This window comes from Diadema antillarum, unplaced genomic scaffold (genome assembly GCF_040938485.1).
Source record: "Diadema antillarum isolate AM-2024a unplaced genomic scaffold, OU_Dant_1.0 seq00000768_RagTag, whole genome shotgun sequence".
Classification (NCBI taxonomy): Eukaryota; Metazoa; Echinodermata; class Echinoidea; order Diadematoida; family Diadematidae; genus Diadema; species Diadema antillarum.
Genome location: NW_027271658.1, coordinates 1,854,551 through 1,861,756, shown reverse-complemented (window position 1 = coordinate 1,861,756; position 7,206 = coordinate 1,854,551).

Below are 7,206 nucleotides of genomic sequence, written 5' to 3'. Positions count from 1 at the left end.
AAAGTGCATTTCTATCTGTCAATGTAGATTTCAACACGGCTGTTTCTATACTAGTATATGTGTCATTCAGACAGCAACATGGCTGTCTCTTATGGAATAAAGTGCATTTCTATACTAGTATACAAATGACGCACAGGTCTGAGTGCGTCAGTCGGAATTGTGTGCATAAGGTAACTATGGAATGCTTAATCCACGAGTCGAAGCCGAGTGGGTTTAGGCTAAATTCCATAGTTACCGCATGCACACTATATTCCGACTGACGCACGAAAAGAATGTGTCATTGAGATGGCAACACGGCTGTCTCTTATGGAATAAAGTGCATTTTTATCTGTCACCATAGATGGCAACACGGCTGTCTCTTATGGAATAAAGTTCATTTCTATCTGTCATTGTAGATGGCAACACGGCTGTTTCTATGCTAGTATATGTGTCATTCAGATGGCGGCAACACGGCTGTCTCTTTTTAAGAACATTTCTATCTGACATTGTAGATGGCAACACGGCTGTCTCTTATGAAATAAAGTGCATTTCTATGCTTCTGTATGTGTCATTGAGATGGCAACACGACTGCCTCTTATGGAATAAAGTGCATTTCTATCTGTCATTGTAGATATCAACACGGCTGTTTCTATACTAGTATATGTGTCATTCAGATGGCAACATGGCTGTCTCTTATGGAATAAAGTGCATTTCTATACTAGTATGTGTCATTGAGATGGCAACACGGCTGTCTTTTATGGAATAAAGTGCATTTTTATCTGTCACCATAGATGGCAACACGGCTGTCTCTTATGAAATAAAGTGCATTTCTATGCTTCTGTATGTGTCATTGAGATGGCAACACGACTGCCTCTTATAGAATAAAGTGCACTTCTATCTGTCATTGTAGATGGCAACACGGCTGTTTCTATACTAGTATATGTGTCATTCAGATGGCAACACGGCTGTCTCTTATGGAATAAAGTCCATTTCTATACTAGTATGTGTCATTGAGATGACAACACGACTGTCTCTTATGGAAAAAAGTGCATTTTTATCTGTCACTATAGATGGCAACACGGCTGTCTCTTATGAAGTAAAGTGCATTTCTATACTAGTATGTGTCATTGAGATGGCAACACGGCTGTCTCTTATGGAATAAAGTGCATTTCTATACTAGTTTGTGTCATTCAGATGGCGGCAACACGGCTGTCTCTTTTTAAGAACATTTCTATCTGACATTGTAGATGGCAACACGGCTGTCTCTTATGAAGTAAAGTGCATTTCTATGCTTCTTTATGTGTTATTGAGATGGCAACACAGCTGTCTCTTATGGAATAAAGTGCATTTCTATGCTTCTTTATGTGTTATTGAGATGGCAACACGGCTGTTTCTATACTAGTATATGTGTCATTCAGATGGCAACATGGCTGTCTCTTATGGAATAAAGTGCATTTCTATACTAGTATGTGTCATTGAGATGGCAACACGGCTGTCTCTTATGGAATAAAGTGCATTTTTATCTGTCACTATAGATGGCAACACGGCTGTCTCTTATGAAGTAAAGTGCATTTCTATGCTTCTGTATGTGTCATTGAGATGGCAACACGACTGCCTCTTATGTAATAAAGTGCATTTCTGTCTGTCATTGCAGATGGCAACACGGCTATTTCTATACTAGTATATGTGTCATTGAGATGGCAACACGGCTGTCTCTTATGGAATAAAGTGCATTTCTATACTAGTATGTGTCATTGAGATGGCAACACGGCTGCCTCTTATGGAATAAAGTGCATTTTTATCTGTCACTATAGATGGCAACACGGCTGTCTCTTATGAAGTAAAGTGCATTTCTATGCTTCTTTATGTGTTATTGAGATGGCAACACGGCTGTCTCTTATGGAACAAAGTGCATTTCTATCTGTCATTGTAGATTTCAACACGGCTGTTTCTATACTAGTATATGTGTCATTCAGACGGCAACATGGCTGTCTCTTATGGAATAAAGTGCATTTCTATACTAGTATACAAATGACGCACAGGTCTGAGTGCGTCAGTCGGAATTGTGTGCATAAGGTAACTATGGAATGCTTAATCCACGAGGCGAAGCCGAGTGGGTTTAGGCTAAATTCCATAGTTACCGCATGCACACTATATTCCGACTGACGCACGAAAAGAATGTGTCATTGAGATGGCAACACAGCTGTCTCTTATGGAATAAAGTGCATTTTATCTGTCACCATCGATGGCAACACGGCTGTCTCTTATGGAATAAAGTTCATTTCTATCTGTCATTGTAGATGGCAACACGGCTGTTTCTATGCTAGTATATGTGTCATTCAGATGGCGGCAACACGGCTGTCTCTTTTTAAGAACATTTCTATCTGACATTGTAGATGGCAACACGGCTGTCTCTTATGAAATAAAGTGCATTTCTATGCTTCTGTATGTGTCATTGAGATGGCAACACGACTGCCTCTTATGGAATAAAGTGCATTTCTATCTGTCATTGTAGATGGCAACACGGCTGTTTCTATGCTAGTATATGTGTCATTCAGATGGCAACACAGCTGTCTCTTATGGAATAAAGTGCATTTCTATACTAGTATGTGTCATTGAGATGGCAACACGGCTGTCTCTTATGGAATAAAGTGCATTTTTATCTGTCACTATAGATGGCAACACGGCTGTCTCTTATGAAGTAAAGTGCATTTCTATACTAGTATGTGTCATAGAGATGGCAACACGGCTGTCTCTTATGGAATAAAGTGTATTTCTATACTAGTTTGTGTCATTCAGATGGCGGCAACACGGCTGTCTCTTTTTAAGAACATTTCTATCTGACATTGTAGATGGCAACACGGCTGTCTCTTATGAAGTAAAGTGCATTTCTATGCTTCTTTATGTGTTATTGAGATGGCAACACGGCTGTCTCTTATGGAATAAATTGCATTTCTGTCAGTCATTGCAGATGGCAACACGGCTGTTTCTATACTAGTATATGTGTCATTGAGATGGCAACAACGGCTGTCTCTTATGGAATAAAGTGCATTTCTATACTAGTATGTGTCATTGAGATGGCAACATGGCTGCCTCTTATGGAATAAAGTGCATTTTTATCTGTCACTATAGATGGCAACACGGCTGTCTCTTATGAAGTAAAGTGCATTTCTATGCTTCTGTATGTGTCATTGAGATGGCAACACGACTGCCTCTTATGGAATAAAGTGCATTTCTATCTGTCATTGTAGATGGCAACACGACTGTCTCTTATGGAATAAAGTGCATTTTTATCCGTCACTATAGATGGGAACACGGCTGTCTCTTATGAATCTTATGAAGTAAAGTGCATTTCTATGCTTCTGTATGTGTCATTGAGATCGCAACACGGCTGCCTCTTATGGAATAAATTGCATTTCTATCTGTCATTGTAGATGGCAACACGGCTATCTTATGAAGTAAAGTGCATTTCTATTTATGTGTCATTGAGATGGCAACACGGATGTCTCTTATGGAATGAAGTGCATTTCTGTGTGTCATTCTCAATGGCAACACGGCTGTCTGTTACGGAGAAAAGTGCATTTCTATACTAGTATGTGTCATTGAGATGGCAACACGGCTGTCTCTTATGGAATAAAGTGTATTTCTATACTATTTTGTGTCATTCAGATGGCGGCAACACGGCTGTCTCTTTTTAAGGAAATTTCTATCTGACATTGTAGATGGCAACACGGCTGTCTCTTATGAAGTAAAGTGCATTTCTATGCTTCTTTATGTGTTATTGAGATGGCAACACGGCTGTCTCTTATGGAACAAAGTGCATTTCTATCTGTCATTGTAGATTTCAACACGGCTGTTTCTATACTAGTATATGTGTCATTGAGATGGCAACACGGCTGTCTCTTATGGAATAAAGTGCATTTTTATCTGTCACCATAGATGGCAACACGGCTGACTCTTATGAAATAAAGTGCATTTCTATGCTTCTGTATGTGTCATTGAGATAGCAACACGACTGCCTCTTATGGAATAAAGTGCATTTCTATCTGTCATTGTAGATGGCAACACGGCTGTTTCTCTACTAGTATATGTGTCATTCAGATGGCAACACGGCTGTCTCTTATGGAATAAAGTGCATTTCTATACTAGTATGTGTCATTGAGATGGCAACACGGCTGTCTCTTATGGGATAAAGTGCATTTTTATCTGTCACTATAGATGGCAACACGGCTGTCTCTTATGAAGTAAAGTGCATTTCTATACTAGTATGTGTCATTGAGATGGCAACACGGCTGTCTCTTATGGAATAAAGTGCATTTCTATACTAGTTTGTGTCATTCAGATGGCGACAACACGGCTGTCTCTTTTTAAGAACATTTCTATCTGACATTGTAGATGGCAACACGGCTGTCTCTTATGAAGTAAAGTGCATTTCTATGCTTCTTTATGTGTTATTGAGATGGCAACACGGCTGTCTCTTATGGAACAAAGTGCATTTCTATCTGTCGTAGATTTCAACACGGCTGTTTCTATACTAGTATATGTGTCATTCAGATGGCAACATGGCTGTCTCTTATGGAATAAAGTGCATTTCTATACTAGTATGTGTCATTGAGATGGCAACACGGCTGTCTCTTATGGAATAAAGTGCATTTTTATCTGTCACCATAGATGGCAACACGGCTGTCTGTTATGGAATAAAGTGCATTTCTATCTGTCATTGTAGATGGCAACACGGCTGTTTCTATGCTAGTATATGTGTCATTCAGATGGCGGCAACACGGCTGTCTCTTTTTAAGAACATTTCTATCTGACATTGTAGATGGCAACACGGCTGTCTCTTATGAAATAAAGTGCATTTCTATGCTTCTGTATGTGTCATTGAGATGGCAACACGACTGCCTCTTATGGAATAAAGTGCATTTCTATCTGTCATTGTAGATGGCAACACGGCTGTTTCTATACTAGTATATGTGTCATTCAGATGGCAACATGGCTGTCTCTTATGGAATAAAGTGCATTTCTATACTAGTATGTGTCATTGAGATGGCAACACGGCTGTCTTTTATGGAATAAAGTGCATTTTTATCTGTCACCATAGATGGCAACACGGCTGTCTCTTATGAAATAAAGTGCATTTCTATGCTTCTGTATGTGTCATTGAGATGGCAACACGACTGCCTCTTATAGAATAAAGTGCACTTCTATCTGTCATTGTAGATGGCAACACGGCTGTTTCTATACTAGTATATGTGTCATTCAGATGGCAACACGGCTGTCTCTTATGGAATAAAGTGCATTTCTATACTAGTATGTGTCATTGAGATGGCAACACGGCTGTCTCTTATGGGATAAAGTGCATTTTTATCTGTCACTATAGATGGCAACACGGCTGTCTCTTATGAAGTAAAGTGCATTTCTATACTAGTATGTGTCATTGAGATGGCAACACGGCTGTCTCTTATGGAATAAAGTGCATTTCTATACTAGTTTGTGTCATTCAGATGGCGGCAACACGGCTGTCTCTTTTTAAGAACATTTCTATCTGACATTGTAGATGGCAACACGGCTGTCTCTTATGAAGTAAAGTGCATTTCTATGCTTCTTTATGTGTTATTGAGATGGCAACACGGCTGTCTTCTGCATATCTAGATAACACGGCTATACTAGTGTCATTCAGATGGCAACATGGCTGTCTCTTATGGAATAAAGTGCATTTCTATACTAGTATGTGTCATTGAGATGGCAACACGGCTGTCTCTTATGGAATAAAGTGCACTTTTATCTGTCACTATAGATGGCAACACGGCTGTCTCTTATGAAGTAAAGTGCATTTCTATCTTCTGTATGTGTCATTGTAGATGGCAACACGGCTGCCTCTTATGGAATAAAGTGCATTTCTGTCTGTCATTCAGATGGCAACACGGCTGTTTTTATACTAGTATATGTGTCATTGTAGATGGCAACACGGCTGTCTCTTATGGAATAAAGTGCATTTCTATACTAGTATGTGTCATTGAGATGGCAACACGGCTGCCTCTTATGGAATAAAGTGCACTTTTATCTGTCACTGTAGATGGCAACACGGCTGTCTCTTATGAAGTAAAGTGCATTTCTATGCTTCTTTATGTGTTATTGAGATGGCAACACGGCTGTCTCTTATGGAACAAAGTGCATTTCTATCTGTCATTGTAGATTTCAACACGGCTGTTTCTATACTAGTATATGTGTCATTCAGACGGCAACACAGCTGTCTCTTATGGAATAAAGTGCATTTCTATGCTTCTTTATGTGTTATTGAGATGGCAACACGGCTGTTTCTATACTAGTATATGTGTCATTCAGATGGCAACATGGCTGTCTCTTATGGAATAAAGTGCATTTCTATACTAGTATGTGTCATTGAGATGGCAACACGGCTGTCTCTTATGAAGTAAAGTGCATTTCTATGCTTCTGTATGTGTCATGGAGATGGCAACACGACTGCCTCTTATGGAATAAAGTGCATTTCTATCCGTCATTGTAGATGGCAACAAGACTGTCTCTTATGGAATAAAGTGCATTTTTATCCGTCACTGTAGATGGAAACACGGCTGTCTCTTATGAATCTTATGAAGTAAAGTGCATTTCTATGCTTCTGTATGTGTCATTGAGATCGCAACACGACTGCCTCTTATGGAATAAAGTGCATTTCTATCTGTCATTGTAGATGGCAACACGACTGCCTCTTATGGAATAAAGTGCATTTTTATCTGTCACTATAGATGGCAACACGGCTGTCTCTTATGAAGTAGAGATGGCAACACGACTGTCTCTTATGGAATAAAGTGCATTTCTATACTAGTATGTGTCATTGAGATGACAACACGACTGTCTCTTATGGAAAAAAGTGCATTTTTATCTGTCACTATAGATGGCAACACGGCTGTCTCTTATGAAGTAAAGTGCATTTCTATACTAGTATGTGTCATTGAGATGGCAACATGGCTGTCTCTTATGGAATAAAGTGTATTTCTATACTAGTTTGTGTCATTCAGATGGCGGCAACACGGCTGTCTCTTTTTAAGAACATTTCTATCTGACATTGTAGATGGCAACACGGCTGTCTCTTATGGAAGTAAAGTGCATTTCTATGCTTCTTTATGTGTTATTGAGATGGCAACACGGCTGTTTCTATACTAGTATATGTGTCATTCAGATGGCAACATGGCTGTCTCTTATGGAATA